This window comes from Microplitis mediator, chromosome 10, assembly GCF_029852145.1.
Source record: "Microplitis mediator isolate UGA2020A chromosome 10, iyMicMedi2.1, whole genome shotgun sequence".
Lineage (NCBI taxonomy): Eukaryota > Metazoa > Arthropoda > Insecta > Hymenoptera > Braconidae > Microplitis > Microplitis mediator.
In genome coordinates, this window is record NC_079978.1 from 17,940,753 (window position 1) to 17,958,725 (window position 17,973).

Here is a 17,973-nt window from a genome sequence, read left to right on the forward strand (position 1 = left end):
AAATTTTTTTTTTCTGGCGAAGCGAGTTGAAAAGGCGCTTCAGTCAATGAGATCTTGTATACATCTCGATAATCTAGAATCACCTTATCAGAGGTGATTTCTTTCCATCTGTCCACAAAGCGGAAGTTTATAATTTAAAAGATTTTTAATTTTTAAAATTGCATTCTTAAATTTTCCAAGCATCAGAAATTGCTTAAGAATTGTTGTAAAAGTAACAAATAACGATCAAAAATCGTTGTAAAAAAATTAAATATTTTGTACTTAATTCTACCAGGTGCTTTACTGTAAATGATCTAACTGTTAACGACACACTAATTATTGATATGAAAATTTAATTAAAAGTAATTTACGAAACCATAAATAATACAGAACTCGAAATGTATCACAAAATCTGCATGTAGAATACGTGATTGTTGATACTTACGACTCTACAAGTAAATCATGCTCAAATTGCAATACATAACTCGAAATAGTTGTCTATCAACATAAACATCTTTCTACAGGCGTAATAATACATGAAGGATATATAAGCAAGTGGAATAGGATGTAAACGTAAACAATATCATGTCCTACAGCCTTACCACAAAATTATGTTATAATTAATCAGATCTGTCTCATAAGTTGTTTACTTGTATGAGAAGATACCAAGAGAAGCTGTTTCTACCACTGCATCTCACGATACACGCTATCGTTATCCCTGTATTTACGACTACGAATATCCGATCTAATTTGTTCAAGTACATACCGGTGTACTCATAACCTACATATTCGCGTGCTAACGTGATCATCAGAATTTACTGAATATCCGATGTGATTTAATAGTTAATACTCTTCATTAATATATTTATCAATTAAAATAAAAATATCTACATACTCAGATCACTCTGAATATGCAATATTCGCCGCTTTCTTAAAAAAATATGAAAATATGTATTGAAATAAATTATAACCATTTCCCATAAATTTGTGATATTTCATTTAATTTCGAATGTCCTTTACACGGCAAAAAACTGGTGTAAGTCCACGCGATCCCAGTTTAAGGTTATCAGTGTTAACTTAACCTCGAAAACGATGTGAAGAAAAAAAAAATGACTGTTAAAAATTTTCCCGATAAAAGCTGTGTTTAAAAAAAGGAGGTCGTATATTTGAAGGATCAGGCGTCAAGTTGTATTTCAAATACAAAAGGAAAGTTTTTATTGTTTCAAAAATTAATGGTACGTCACCCTGGTGGAACTTTTTCGGGCTCTTGTCTGAAAAAGTCTTTAGAACTCTGAAAAAGTCTTTGAAACTCTAGAACTGAGTTTTTCAGACAGAAGTCCGAAAAATTTCCACTAGGGCAGATTTACCTGTGTTAAAAAAAACAAAAGAATATTGTCCACAATGACATGTTAATACTATAGAATCTTCACCAGGCAGGGAGCCAGACATTAATGACAATGAGTGTAAGTTAGTGGAATAAGAGTATAGGTCATGCAATAATTTTTTCTATTATACTGCCGGATGAAATAATAAAGTAGTGATTCGAGTGGACAAATGTCCGGTTATTAACCGGTAAGTTATTTGGCTATTGAACCGGTAAAATATTAATTTAAATGATAAATATCTACTTGCGTCGAATGTATATAGTTTAGTATACTAAGTTTTAAAAGCAATATGGTGTACTGATTTTTTTTTTATTGAAAAAATTATTACAAAAAAATAAAAAATCAATTTTATTTTTAAAAAACTTGATAAACTTTAAGTGCAATTTAAAAAAAATGTTTTTTGTTCTAATTTAATTATTGAAAACAAATTTTAAAAAATTCAAAACGTCGGCTAACTTCAGTAAAATAAAAAAAATAATAAATTGCATGCCGCAGATTCGAACCTGGGTCGTTGAATCTCAAATTCTTCTGTTCAACCAACTTTGTTATAACAGAACTCTACAGAAGGTCGTATTTTAATACTAAAGGTGCATTTGACAAGATCCGCGAATAAACTTGATCAATGTTTCATTTTTATCATTTTGAAATTATTTATTTATTAACTCAATAATATTGAAAGATAATAGATAATTGCTAATAATTTTTAGTCTACATTGTACACATCTTCAATCGCACATCAACGCCACTCACGGAACAAAATTAACTACTTTGGTTATTTATTCGGTAAATAACCTGCTGAAAATTGGTAAAATGAGTAAAATATTTATTTTACCGGTAAATTCTCTTCCCTATAATAAAGTGATAGAGTGTAGGCATCAGGAATTCGTCATTTTTCCACCGCCATCTCACGCTTCTCAATTGAACTTCTGAAACAGAAATCACATGAGAATAATTATTACATTGCTTTAATTTAATAACCCGGGTCAAAAATAAGACGATTGAAGCTTAGACATTTAATATCGTGACTGAGTAAGCTAGATAAGTCTAAGCCAAGGCGAGTTCACCTTGTTTTAGACTTAACTGGCTTACTTAGTCACGATTTGAGACGACTAAGTCTAACTCAAGTTTTATTTCTGACCCGGGAAGTGATTAAAAATTTATGCAATTTGTTCAGTTCAATGAAAGTGACATTACTTATTTTAAGGGTAACAAGATTTATTTATCTTAATTAAAATTAATTCATTATAAGGTAAGACCTAGTACCTGATCAAGGAACTAGTAGGGGAGAGGTGCTGCAGTTGTAACTAAAAATTTTAATTTTTCTATTCCATTTGTTTTTTTTTAGGTAGTAAACTTAAAAACTGTCAGAAAGTTAGTTGATAGTATCTTTTATGTGACTGACTTAGTTAATTAGTAAAAAGTCAATGTTAACTTATTAAAAAATCAATTTATTTAACTAAAGTTAGGGACCAAGATGGCGGCGCACGTGAGCTGTAATTGTAACACAGTGCAAGGGCAATTGTAACACGGAACGAAATAGATATTTTTCATCAAATTGCTTTTATTATTCAGTCTTAATACATACTATTATACTTTATTAACTCTTAAAGTCAAGAATTCAAACTTATAGTATCACATATATTGGGATCTTTAACATAAATTATTAAACATTTATAAATATTGAAACAAACAAAAAATTACACTATCCCAGAGTAAATTTGTAGCGTATCCAGTTTGCGCAGATTCCATACACGATTCTGAGTGTCACAATTGCTACTCGTTCAAGTGTTACAATTGACGCTCACGCTGAATTGTTAATAAAAATCTAATTACAATAACAAGAATCAGTAAATTGATATGAAATTCGATTGTACAATACTCTTGATATGTCTCTTAAAGTATTAATACAAGTCTCACATCATAACATTGGAAAACAAATTTGTTATTAAAAAAATTGTGAAGCGTACAAAAAAAAGTTTTCACGCGTATTTTTAACAATTCTCAATATTTTGATATTGGAACAAAATTAATAACTGAAACTTTGATCTAATCAATAATTTACTATTTTGAATAAGTTAAAAAAAGAATAAAAATAATTTTTAGTTTTTTTAATAGTTTTTTATTGAGTGTTATAATTGCCCCTTGTTACAACTGCAGCACCTCTCCCCTATTCGATCACTGCATGTATTAGTACATCTATATTTAGTAAAATTCAATAAATATAGAAATACATACATGAGTGATTGGGTACTAGTTCCCTGATCGAGAACTAGGTCTCTTACCTTTTTGTTCAAAATTTTATTACTTTTCATTTTTTCAAAGTTGACCTATTTTCTTAATTAAACTTTATTCCGAGTTCGATGATGATCTTTTTTTTAGCAATAAAAGTGGGTATTCAGCATGATAAATATTTTTTTACTTTATTATATTGAAGTCAACATAAAGTATAAATTTTTATTACTATTTTTAATTGATTACTTCTCTTTGACCAACAACTTTATACAGAACAATATTACACAATTTTACCTTTATCTCTTCATTCTGTCACGATCAAGTCCTTTTAAATTTCCAATTTCCTCTTACTCTAAAATTCTTGGACATCTCGTAATCAAAGTTCAGTAAAGCAGATAAATCCAATTGAAAAAAAAAAGTTAATCTTTCACTTCCTTTTAATTCTAATCTCTGTGTTACACTACGATATTATCAACAAAAATTTTAAAACGGTTCGCTTTAAGTTAACAAATTTACTTTTATAAGCAATTCGACAATGAGTATGAACACTATTGTGTTCATACTAAAGTATTCATAAATTTAATGAATCAAGAGTATTTGCATTTATTCATAATTTGTTGTAACAAATTGAATTACCTTTCTGATAATTGATGTCAGCCCAATCAAAAATTTAAAGCGATTCATTAATACAAATCAATACTCTAAATATACTATTAAAAAGTTCAACTACGGTGGAGTTACATGTATACTCTGTAGATAATTCAAACTATTATGTTAGTAATGCCATCAGCGATGCGTTAGTTAATTGACTAATGCATACCAGATGAAATGCATTGCATTTGAACTCAAACACTTACTGTTGCACTAACTGATTTATATACATTTATTCAATTCTGTAGTATTCAGTGTACAATATAGATAAATAAACACACATATATATGTATACATAGATACATATACACTTACCACGTCTAATAAAAAATTTAAACGCCATGTTGGCCTGATAAAGGCAATACACTGTAAAAGAGCGGTGTTAAAAATGGATTCAATTTTACACCACGTGGTGTTAAAATGAAATAAAACACATGTAGGTGGTGTAATTTGGCGGTGTTCAAATACTGGTATTCAATCGGTGTAAAAAAAATTCTTCGTATAGAAATTAGATATAACATTAACAAATTTAATGAATATTGTTTGAAGAAAATTTCAATTTTGCTATGTACCCGAGTCAAAAAATTAGATCTGTTTTAAAATAAATGATAAATTCAAATATTTTTTCTTGAATTTAAGTTTATAAATCGTATTCATTTTATATAAGAATTTAATCTGTTTTTGCCCGTACTATTCCTTATCCAGGCTAATATCAGACTTATTTTCGTATGATATTGAGTCTGTTTTAAATCGCGTTTAGACTAAAAACAGACTTTTTTATTATAATTATTGGTCTGTGTTCAATTGTTTTTAAGGACAAATACAGGACTTTTTATAAATATAAATAATAATAATAATAATAATAATAATAATAATAATAATAATAATAATAATAATAATACTAATAATCTAGATTTATTAATTTATTTTAATTTTCTTGGTATTTAAAACATGCTAATGCGCTTCCATAATAAGATGTCACACAGAGAAAATGTTGGCTCGAAACCTACCAATTTTTACAATGCTGTCGACTAAACTTGAAACAGGGAGTAAAGCATCCAAAAAATTATCGTGCTCTTACAAAAAATGATTATACTGTATCACATTACTTATTACGCGCGAGAAACTTATCGATGAGCTTCAATATCAATTACTTTCATACATTATAATAATTTTGATGCAGCATAATAATTTTTACTAAGAGTATAGTAATTTTTTGGATACTTTACTTTCTGTTTCAAGTTTGGTCGACAGCATAATAAAAATTGGTAGATTTCGAGCCAATATTTTTCTCCGTAGCACAAGAATTTTGATGTTTTCTTATGCCAAAATATTTTCAATTTTATCCAGTAAATAAGAGAAAATTCTTGATATTTTAAGAGTTGTTTTATCACTTTCATTCAACGATATAAATATTCAATGAAGACAACTAAAAAATTAAGCTGTCAAATTTTCATTAACTGCCGACATTTTTAAACAAAAGATAGTAAATAAAACATAACCAATTCTGCAACTTAATATTGTTTCATAAATATTGCCCATAAATAAAAATTTTATAAGTCCATGATTTAATCTAGTTTTGTCCTTGTAAATTTTCAGAACTAAAATTTTTTAAAGTTCACAAATTAATCTAATTTAGTCTGCTCGTAACGCGTTTGTTTTTTAAAGTAGCAGGTCGAAAACAGTTTAAAATTTTCATAAAAGATCAAAATCAGATCAAATAGTCTAATCAGACTAAAATCAGGTCAAATTTTTCAGTCCGGGTAGATCAATAACAGATTAAAATTTTTATCGAAGTTCAATAACAGACCAAGTAGTCCAAATACAGCCCAGTTAGACTAAAATCAGATCAAATTTTTCGACCCGGGTTAGATCGCGTTTAGACAAAAACATACTTCTTTATTATAATTCAGGGCCTGTGTTTAATTGTTTTTAAGGACAAAAACAGACTTTATTTACTATCATTTTTTGTTTGTTTTTAATCGCTTTGATATAAAAAAACAGGGCTTTTTTCAAATATAAATAATAATAATAATAATAATATAGATTCATAAATTTATTTTAATTTTCTTGATATTTAAAACATGCTAATGCACTTCCGAAATAAGATGTCACAAGAATTTTGATGGTTTCTAATGCCAAAATATTTTCGATTTTATCCAGTAAATAAGGGAAATTTCTTGACATTTGAAGAGTTGTTTCATCACTTTCATTCAATCCTATAATTATTCAGTCAACTAAAACATAAAGCTGTCAAACTTTTATTAACTGTCGACATTTTTAAACAAAAGACACTAAAGAAATAGTAAACAAAACATAATCAATTCTGTAACAATATATTTTTTATAAATATTGCCCATAAATAAAAATATTACAAGTTCATGATTTAATCTAGTTTAGTCCTTGCAAATTTTCCGAACTAAAATTTTTTAAAGTTCAAGAATTAATCTAGTTTTATCTGCCCGTAACGCAATTGTTTTTTAAAACAACAGATCAAAAACAGCTTAAAATTTTTATAGAAGATCAAAAACAGATCGAATAGTCCAATTAGACTAACATCAGATCAAATTTTTCGACCCGGGTACTTATTTAAATAATTATTCACGGTGTAGCCTAATTTAATCATCAAAAAATAAAAATTTTTTACATTTCTCTGTACGTAAAAAATTTATATTCTCTACTTATTTCAATAAGGAGGCTAATCAAGACAAGTAGTAATTATAATCAAATAAATGAACGGAACAAAATCTCTTGTATTAATAACCGTCGAGAAAACTCGAGTTGAGGGAAGTGTCTGAACAAACGTGCGTTTTCACTACTTATACTTGTATTGATTTTCACTTTTTATGACCCAATTATTCTTTCATTATTTTAAGTACAATCTCGAGTAGGTAATAATTAATCGATCACTAAAATAATAATAATAATAATAATAAAAATAATATCGGTTGGTTAGAAATATTATTATTAAATATTATAAAATAAAAATATAAATAACAAAGTTAATGAAGGAATGAATTATTTGAAAGACAAAAATCAAAATACATAAAGATAAAATAATATTTGGACGTAAAAAGCGTAACAACTCTACCGGAAACATTTTCCTACCCTCCGTAAAATTATTTTTATTTCGTGGCAAACCCAGGCGAAAGCCCCTTCGTCCAGTTGGTTTCGCACCACAAATCACACAGTGCGATAAATGTTCAACGTCGGTCTTACTAGGTTATTTATTGGTAGAAAAGAGGAAGGCGTACAGCTAAAAGCAAAACGTACAAAGACTCCAAGTACTTGTTCGTACTTTTAAAACCTCCATTGGCTAAATGGACTAACCATTCATATGTATTATGGTGCATTTAATATTTCATTAAGTACTAAAAGCAATTACAGAAATCATGCGCACGAAAAACAAATACATTTTTTATTACGGACATTTTATTTATCGAGTCCGTTAAATTTAGAATTTTTCAACTAAAATACATTATTATCTTAAAGGATAAGTTGATTTTCTTAATATGGAAAATAGATTTTATATGTTTTAATAATTAGCAAAGTTATTTAAATATTTCCCAAGATGATATATATCTTATATAGTTTGGTGTAATAATACTGTTGGTTCAATAAACGGTGTGTTATATAACTTGAGTTAGTTAAAGTTTAATTATGACGCCATAACTTGCACTAGACGGGTAACACCAGTCAGACTGATGAGAGAATACTCATTACCCACAAAATCAACCATTATTAAAACTTTAAAGTTATGAAAACTCGGTTAAAGAGTTGATTTTTTTTTATTGAAGCAATTATTTATACCGAAATAAACTCTTATACACGCTTAAATAGTTATCTATTCAATACTTTATTATCATTCACTTAAAGTTCCCGGAAAAAATAATTCTAATTCAATGCATGCCTGATTATCGCGACTTATCATATCTGCAAAGCAAACCCTAAATGACCGTTTACCGACCGGTGGTTAATAATTCGTCAAAAAGCAAATGGCGTTCCATGTTCCTCAACAGCGTGTGCATATGGGGTCAAAAACAACCGCAAAAAATTTATAGATTTGTCAGAAAATTACACAAAGTACAAGTGTTTGGCAAAAATTTGTGTGATAGTACTTTCCAAGGTATCCGCCGCCGTATACTTGTATGGTGTTGAACTGAAAACAGCAACACATTTTTACGCCGGCTCGTACTAGTATGAGCAGTCGTCTTTTCCAAAAGTACGTTAATAAAGACTTACAAATGAATATGTAAACGTACGTAGGACGAAACTACTAAATATAATGGCACATAGTAGAAAAACTCAAGTTATGATGGTAAACTTAAGAGCCGACAATAAAAAATATAAGACAAGTATGTCAGTTAAAGTAAAACAAATAAACTTTATAGATGAGTCAGAAATTGCACAAAGTACAAGTGTTTGGCAAAAATTTGTGTGATAGTTCTTTGCAAAGTATCCGCCGCCATATACTTGTGTGGTGTTGAACTGAAGACAGCAACACATTTTTACGCCGGCTCGTACTAGTATGAATAGTCGTCTTTTTAAAAGTACGTTAAAAAAGCCATACAAATGAATATATAAACGTACGTAGGACAAAATTGAATCCATAAACACATTGCCCAAAAGTCATTATCGACCGTTCTCAAAAACAAACTCTACTATTATAACTAAAGCAAATAATCTTGACACTAAATATATTCAGAATGAGTAGTACAATCAATCTAACAACTTTGATGTCAGTGTCTACGTATGAATACGTTGGTTATTTTTTATTAATTAAAATAAATAAGACATGAGTGGTGAGAGAAGTCAAGAACTAGTATCATATAGAACCCCACCTGATTTAGGGTTTAGTTTGCTGACATAATAATTCGCAAAAATCAGACAATTATTGAATAAAATATAGTGCATAGCACGTAGGTTAAGTCTTTATCCATCAAACACAATGTTCTTAGCACTCCCCGAGTCGAAATTTAACTTCGCTTCAAGTACTTAATATACTTCAATGTTCCTATTTTAGTTCTTGAGATTCTTAAGTGGACCTGAATAAGTATTGTTCATACTTTATACTCCCACTAGGTCCTATGGATTCTAAAAAATCGAAATTTAACATCTTTTGAGAACCTATGAACACTATTAATTATCATTGGGTAGGATAAATTCTAAACTTCCTAATTAAAACCTAAGTATCCTAAATATAAATAATCGTCAACTCCTAAATAAGTTCTTTAAATTCTATGTTACTTTTTTTTTATAATTTAACTTCTTTTAGTGAACCTAACTACACCCTATGGTTTTATGACAGAAAAAGATCATCTTTTTTTTCAAATCTAAAGAAACTATTTATACTTATTAAGTCCTATAAATTCTTTCATCTCTGGGTAGCACCTAAATATTCAGCGTAAGACGAATCAACGTCGATGTCTTTTTTAATCATAATTAATTGAGTAGGTTCCAAAAATACCACTCGTTATAAAATTTACATACATATGTAGTATAACCAGCCTTGTCATCACGGTAACGCCTACAATTCTTATCGGATTTTGATGAAATTTCCTACTCTTATTCTATGGATAAATATCTTCATCGTGATTGAAGGCGGGGTAAATCGGTCAATTAGTTTAGAAGTTATGGCTGTTTGAAATTTTTACAATTTTTCAAAAAAATCGTTTTTTCACTATTGAAGTTTATGTAACTTCGAAACTAAAACTTGTAGACAATTTCTGTAAAAAATTCCGTAACGTTTGTTTCAATAAGCTTCAATTTTCGACCGTAAGCTATACGTTTGAAATATAAATATATAGAAGGTGGCTGATATAAAGAGGCACTATCAGATGATCGTCAGACGACGAGGCAGAAACGATCTGGGTTTAAATTTTCGATTTCGAGATACACTCTAAAACCCAGTGCGTTACAAGTATATTATTGTAACACACATTAAACATGTTCCTTACAAAGCAGAGTATTCGAGATAAAACAATACAACTAGAAAATTTCACTTAATGAAAACAAATTTCTTCTAAGTAGCCGTTGCTGCCCTAGAACATCATGTTTTATATTACAAATTATGAAAACTCAGTATTGATTCATTCATTACAAGTGAAATAGAATCATGCATAATAATTAGAATCGGTAAAAAAAAATATAAGTCATTAGTTATTTTAGGGCAACTCATTCTGTCCCGATAATGTTTCTTTTATTGAAGTAAACAAAAATAAAAACATGCCGAATTTATTGACAATATATTAAAATTGATTGTTTAATACAATTGCAATCCGCAATAATTAATTACAAGCTTATATAGACATCCCGTCGGGCTGTACTTGCCTCAATATATTTTGAAATTGAGTTTGCGTAAAAACTATTAAGCATCTTGGCACGAAGTATCATTAGACCTAGCATCACATAACTGATGCTGTCAGGCAATGTTGTTTTACGATTCCGTTTACGTATAACATATTTATTTATATCATTCACGCCTTTTGATCGAGTATTTTTTTTTTTTTTTTTTTTTTTAAATGAAGATGACATCAAATCAAAATATATAAAAACAGCCAAAAATTGTTTTGAACACTCATATAATTCTTCAATTCGTCATGAAATCAGGCATAGATACAAATTAAATTTTTTAAATAAATTTGATTATAATTATCGATAACGATTAAACATGAAACGAACGTAATTGCACTTAATTATTAATCGAATTATTAAATATATACATATATATATTTTTTTCACTATTTTTATTGAATGTTCAAATAAAAGTAAAATCAATTAGCATAAATTCCATGTATTACGTAATTTCCACATTTTCAGCATAAAATATTCAACTTCATTAAAAAAAAAAAAAAAAAAAAAATGTATGTACGAAATAAACGCATATTTAACATTAGCGGGCTAGTTGAGATACAAAATAAAATATACCGAATAAGAGCACAAAGTATAATTGAAAAAAAAGAAAAAGTAAAAAAAAAAACTTAGACTAACAAAATTTAACGTTTTATTTTCAAACAACGTTCTATATTTAATACTACTTTATCAGAAATCTAATTAGGTTTTATGTTCACAGCTACTAGCTTCAATATTTTTTATCTATAATTGAAAGATTAATAAATTACTGAAATTATTTTCGCGCATTTTACAGAAGAGTTAAAATTCAATAAATATGCAGTGATCGTGTTCTTTGTGAAAATAAAAATGAAAACAAATTTTATTCTATAATCATTCTAAGTTTTGAATCATAAAGTCATTCATCTCTTGTTTCGGAGCAAATGTGGCTTAGGATTATCTCAGACTCGATTATTCCTTTGTTTACGGTCCTGTATATATATTTATCAAGTGAGTGATGATAAGAGAATATCTATGTTGTTGAAGGAATTCTCTCAGAGCAATAATGATAAAATATGAGTTATTTGTCATGGCTGACAGCTTACATGTATGTAGTGGAGAGACGGGAATGCTGGGGACGATAAGGTGAAAATGCACTTTTATGTTCTCGATTACGCAACATTTTTTATTTTTTACTAACATTTGCTGGAGATGACACAGTTTTTAAATTTCTGCGAAAAAAAATTTTTTTATTTTTTATAGAATTTAATAAATTTAATGACTCAGGTATAAAAGTTAGTAAGAACTATGATTTGGAGTATAGTTTGACAGAAGAAGCGTTGAAGTAAAATAATTTCCGGTATAATTTTGAAAAACAAAGTATTGGATATCTTGGATTGCTTAAAAATCATTGTAGAAATAATAAATAACGATTTACTTCACTGATAGAAAAATTTCTTAAGAAATGATTTCTTAAATATTAAGAAATCGTTTTTTAGATAATCAGTGATATTTGTTAAATACAAACAAATGATGTTTTCACGGTAAGAAATATTTTGCGGATGTCACTATGCCAGTATGGGCGTGAATGCCATACTGTATGGTATCGAAGATTTTCATAGGTTATAAAATTGTATGTATACATGATTCAACCATTGCGGGAATAGTAACATTGGCAATAGTTGCCACGGACGCCGCTATGTCAGTATGGCCGTCAGGCCCATACTGCGTTGCCGTATCCACATTGCTTCTGGCCGATACAGTCGACTCTGTCTAAAGGTTCCACGTCGGGACAGGATCATTGCCTAAAGGTTCCCTCCTCACCATCAGCACTTCCCCTACAATGTATTCCCCTCGAGCGCCGAGGCGCACGCTAAAACGAACACATTGCGCAGTAAACATAACCTAAAAAAAAACGTGCATTTAAAGTTAGCGCTCGAAAACTGAATTGTGATTCGTCACTCGAGAAAGCGGGTGGGGGAATATCTGGGAACCTTTAAGCAATGTATCCTGGAACCTATAGACAGCGGGAACCTTTAGACAGAGTCGACTGTAAACCTAGTCTAACGACATCTATGTAGTTTTGGTGGCAATACGACAGTATACATTGATTGACACGCCAGAAATTATAGCGGGAAAAACTAGTAGCATTGTGCCCTCGGCATTGTAGTATGGGTCTCAGGGCCATGCTGTATCGCCGTGCCTGCTATGCATACGTGTGAGCAATACAATAGCTCCAGTACTATACAGTATAGTAAATAACGCCATACTTCCTGGACTCGTGACAAAACTGTCTTGGAATTTTTCACATACTATTTTAGTATCTGTCTTGAGACCATACCAGCATCATGTTGAACGCCATGCATTTCTTACCGTGTACCAGTGTTACATTCTGGGGTATTACCCCAGATTGATTAAAAATTTATATAAATTTATATTATTAATTTAAATATTCAGGTTTGACATCGTTAGGGTGTCCATAGACCCCAGGTCCCACACGGAAAAATTATATATCCGTATATATTCGGGCAAATCTGAATATATGCCGCATTATAATTTTTCCGTGTGGGGTGTGTCCGTCGTCGATTATTAGTGATTATGATTTGTTATAAATATTTGATTAGGGTTATATAATAAATGTTACACCAAATTTACTAAATTTAGGTATGTTTTACTTAATAAAATTAAGGGCTGACTGTCTGTTCTGTCTCCACAGATCCCGTACAAAAAAATTATAAAATTATAAATCGTCCAACGTCGCATCTCAGGTTACCCTAGAGAACGGCGTCGAGACCCGGGTCTCATGTCTCATCTTAAGTTTAGACTGCTGTAGTTACTATGTTGAAGAATTTTTCTTCATCAGAGTGACCAAAGTTTTATTACATATTGAAAAAAAAAAATTCTAAAAGTTTTATTTGAATATAATTAAAGCCAGAACGTAATACCACTACTTTTGAAAAGTGGTACCATTGGCGCTCTGAATTAGTACATATTCACTTATGTTACTAATTTATGTTTAGAGAGTAAGAAATGATCTCTTAAATACTCAGAAATCTCTTGAAATGCTGAAAAATCCTTCTGACAGTTTTCGATTATAAAAACCATTTTGTTTTTTTTTACTTAATTTTCTGGGTGCGGCAGCTTGTTTACCGATTACATATATTTTACTTATGTCCACGATATGTGATTACTATAAATGTCCATATATGATTAGTTGATTACACATGATGCATACATGTTCATATGTATCTATATAGTGTTACGTCCCGCATGAAAATAACATATATTTTGATTATATATAAAAAAATATACCGTAAATATATAATTTTATAAAACGGCAAAAATGTATGTACAATAAAATACAATATTTATATAAATTCAAAGTTATACTTTGATTTATAATTTAAATTATAAAAAAATATATACATATTTTCATAATATGTAATATAATTATAAAATATCATTTTTACTTATAAAATTCATTATAAATTTACATATATTGGAATGATATATAATAGAATATATTTTTTATTTATATTAAATATTATATTGTTAAATATATTTTTTTATATAATTGACGTTGGAGAATCTCAAGATATTGAATTGTATATTGTATTATATAATACATTATATATCTAAAAATATAAAATAAAATATGAAAAATAAAGACTTTCAGTTTGACGATGATTGTGAGTATCAATGAGAATATATTTTATTGGAGTAAATTAAGTATGTAGATCGAACTTGAAAGGAAGTTTGTAGAGAGAGTCGTTATGAATATAAATTTTCATTTGTATGATTAATTTTTAATATAAAAAAATAATTACTCAAAATAAAATAAGTTTTAGAGGATACCGAAAGAGCATTCATGGAACTGAAATTTTTTCGAAGCACAAAAGTGTCATGTATATCTTTTAATATATACAACCTTATATACGAGCATTATATATTATATTATACTGTTAATAATATAATTTGAATTATAAAATCATAATATATATAAACCTATAAATTGATACTATATAATGACATACATTTTTTTTATATAATCTAATATTATATGGAGTATTCATAATGATAATATATTCCAAAATATAAAATTATATATTATATTGATATACTTTTAAAATATAAAATTTTATATTGAAAACGGCAAAAAAGTAGTTATTTTTAAATATATAATTATTTATATTCTAAATTATACTATAATATAATAAATATTATATTATCTGATATAATTTCAGAGTATAAGTTTTTTTCATGCGGGGTGTGTTCATATATGATGCTCCGAAAAATCTGTCGAAGACATACCAGCATACATAATCATATATGAATGATATATGATCATATATACATTTTTTCCTATGGATCATAAGATACACATAGTGTATTAAAAATATTTGTTTTTGAACTTTTTCTTTCCACTTCTCCGAATATGGCAATACTATTAAACAATCCTGTACACTTAACCATCGACTATCATTGAGTAGAAGATTGTTTGCAAAGTTATGAAGTAATCATCCTGACTTGTATTGTGGATATGAATGGTTACGAGCCGCTTGTTATAGGCAACGATCAAAATTGCTGAAGCTTAAAATGAGCATCATAACATGAAATTTTAGCGTTCGAAAAGGCTAGAGAAGCTTCAAATTCGTAACGGAAAATCGGATAAAGGAAAATGATTAGAACAGACTTGCTTATAACGAAATTTGAGTGCATTATTATGTTTACTCTATAATATGAAGAGGCTGTATAGTTTCCCCTCTATTTCAAACAAACTTGAGTACACTGATGATCATAAAGTCACGTAGAAAATAAGTTGTTAAACAATTTTTTTTATCAGGCTGTGCATCACATCCACGTATTATTATTTTTTTTTCTTTACTATAACTGATGTATAGAAAATGACATAATTTACTAATTACCCGAGTCGAAATATTGAACTTACATTTAAGTTACGTTAACTTATAGAACTTACATTGAACTTACATAAGCTTAATGAACTTACATCTAACTTAAATAACTTATTGGGCTTGATTATAACTTAAATCGACTTAAATAAAAATACTGACTTAGTTATAACTTACCTGGGATAAAATTAACCCAAAGTGAACTTGAATATACTCCCAAGTCGAAATTTGAATCGTCAGTTGGAAGTATTGGACGTTGAAATCGTCATCTAGATATTCAATGTTAAAAAAGATGGACAAAATCAATTCCCTTTGGCCTTTCCGTGGGGGATTTTAGTGGGTAGAACGATAAAAATACTCTCGTTTTTGCATTATCCGGCTTACAGACTTGAACTTTGGCACAAATATTCCCAATAATCTTACGAATCATCCACCATCGGTATTTTTTCCGGAAACTAACTCCGAGGGGGGTTTTACCGGAGTGAAAGATTAAAATACTTGCGATTTGACATTATTTGACTTACAGGCGTGATCTTTGGCACAAATCTTTCCAACAATCTCACAAATCACCCACCATCGAAATTTTTGAAAAAAATACCGATCACTTTGGGTTAATTTTATTCCAGGTAAGTTATAATTAAGTCAGTATTTTTATTTAAGTCAATTCAAGTTATAATCAAGCCCAATAAGTTATTTAAGTTAGATGCAAGTTCATTAAGTTTATGTAAGTTCTATAAGTTAACGTAAGTTAAATGTAAGTTCAATATTTCGACTCAGGGCACTTTTACAGACCGCCTGTCTAACCTTAGCTTTCGTCCAAAACATCTGATCAAAACATACACACATCATAAGCACTTACATGTACATGAACCAAAAATAATTTTTTCCGTAGATTTGTGTCTAAGCTCTATTTACCTCTAACAAAAATTTTAAGTATTCAAAAAACTATTACAATTTTAAGTCCTTCCACAGAAACCCGTATGAAAAAACCATATAATTTCGATAATATATAAAAAAATATATGGTAAATAACTGAACATATATGGCGGCAAAATAATTAATATTGATTAATATATGATTTATCATATATAATAATTTATACGTTTAATATTATAATAATCCATATCATTTATAATATATGTGATTATATACATGTGATATTGTATCAAAAATTATATGTCCGCTTTATATATTAATTTATAACGTTAAATATATGTTTCATCTTATAAATTAATTTATAATTTCAATATTATTATAATCCATACAATTTATAATATATGTAATTGTATACATATTATATTACATCTCAAATTATATTCTCGTTTTATATATAAACTTATAATTTCAAAATTATAATAATTTCGATATTATTATTCATAAATAATTTAAAAAATTCACTCATACCAAAAATTAAAGGAACAAAATAATTTTAGAAATTTTTTAGTGATTTTTGCAAGACTGTAACTTCATGAAGAATAATCGTATCGAGATTTGAAAAAAAGCATTTTATAGCTTGAAATCTCTAGTTTTATATTTGTGCAAATATATATAAACATATATCTATATAAATATATATTTACATACATTTACACAAATATATGTGAACATATATTTATATAATTATATATTTACATGTATAAATATTATATGTCAGACATATAATTAAATCATATATCTTATCATATAACTTAAAGTATAGTATAAAATATTATAAGCAATATTTATAAGTTAGCATATAAAAAAAATATATTACCGATATATATGTAGCAAATTATAAAATCATATAATATTTCGGCAAAATTTTGTATATGGCTCCATATATGACTTCTTATAATTCCATATAATTTATCATATATTTTGAGTTATACTGAAGCTCATATATTGCTTTTTCATACGGGAAATTTTTTGTATAATTCAAGAAATCGAATTATTTGATTTGAAGTTCGAATTAAATAGTTCCATTCGATTAATTCGTAAGTTCAAACTATTCGTACACCCCTAGTATGAACCAAATTCTACGGGAGAAATGATTTTCCTCTGAAATAAATAAAATTTCATGCTTACCCCAGAAAAATTGTTAAGAATTTTACAGTATTTACTCTGTATTCATTTGAAAAGACAGTATCATGATGCTTGATATACTGTAGAGTAAAATACTTTTACTCATTTATCTCTAACTTTGACTGAAGTAGTTTACGTGCGTAAAAATGTTTCCGACACAGTATGACGAGTACACAGGACCAGAAGTGAAGAGCTAAGCCAAGCAATGTACGCAGTCATACACATTCATGTCTTTATATTCACACAATAACATATATATATATATATATATATATATATATGTATATGCATATATAGTTCTCCATACATCTACGTCACTTGTATATATAATATTTGCACATGCACATCATGTACTACCATCCGCCACCTCTTTATGTTGCAGCCCACAGTTACGCGTTTCTACTCTCACGTTCAATTTAATGCTC

General features: G+C 28.4%; 1 protein-coding gene and 1 long non-coding RNA gene across 3 annotated transcripts in view; one reads left to right on the plus strand and one right to left on the minus strand.

Moving 5' to 3' along the window:
- The window catches only part of LOC130675458 (hemicentin-2-like), a 441,088-nt gene that overhangs the window by 320,210 nt on the left and 102,905 nt on the right, over nt 1–17,973 (plus strand). The window lies entirely within an intron of this gene.
- Nucleotides 2,194–17,973, minus strand: part of LOC130675460 (uncharacterized) — an 83,777-nt gene continuing 67,997 nt past the window's right edge. The window contains exon 3 of the long non-coding RNA XR_008991292.1: nt 2,194–2,290. This is a non-coding gene — a long non-coding RNA (uncharacterized LOC130675460). The remainder of the gene's footprint in view (nt 2,291–17,973) is intronic.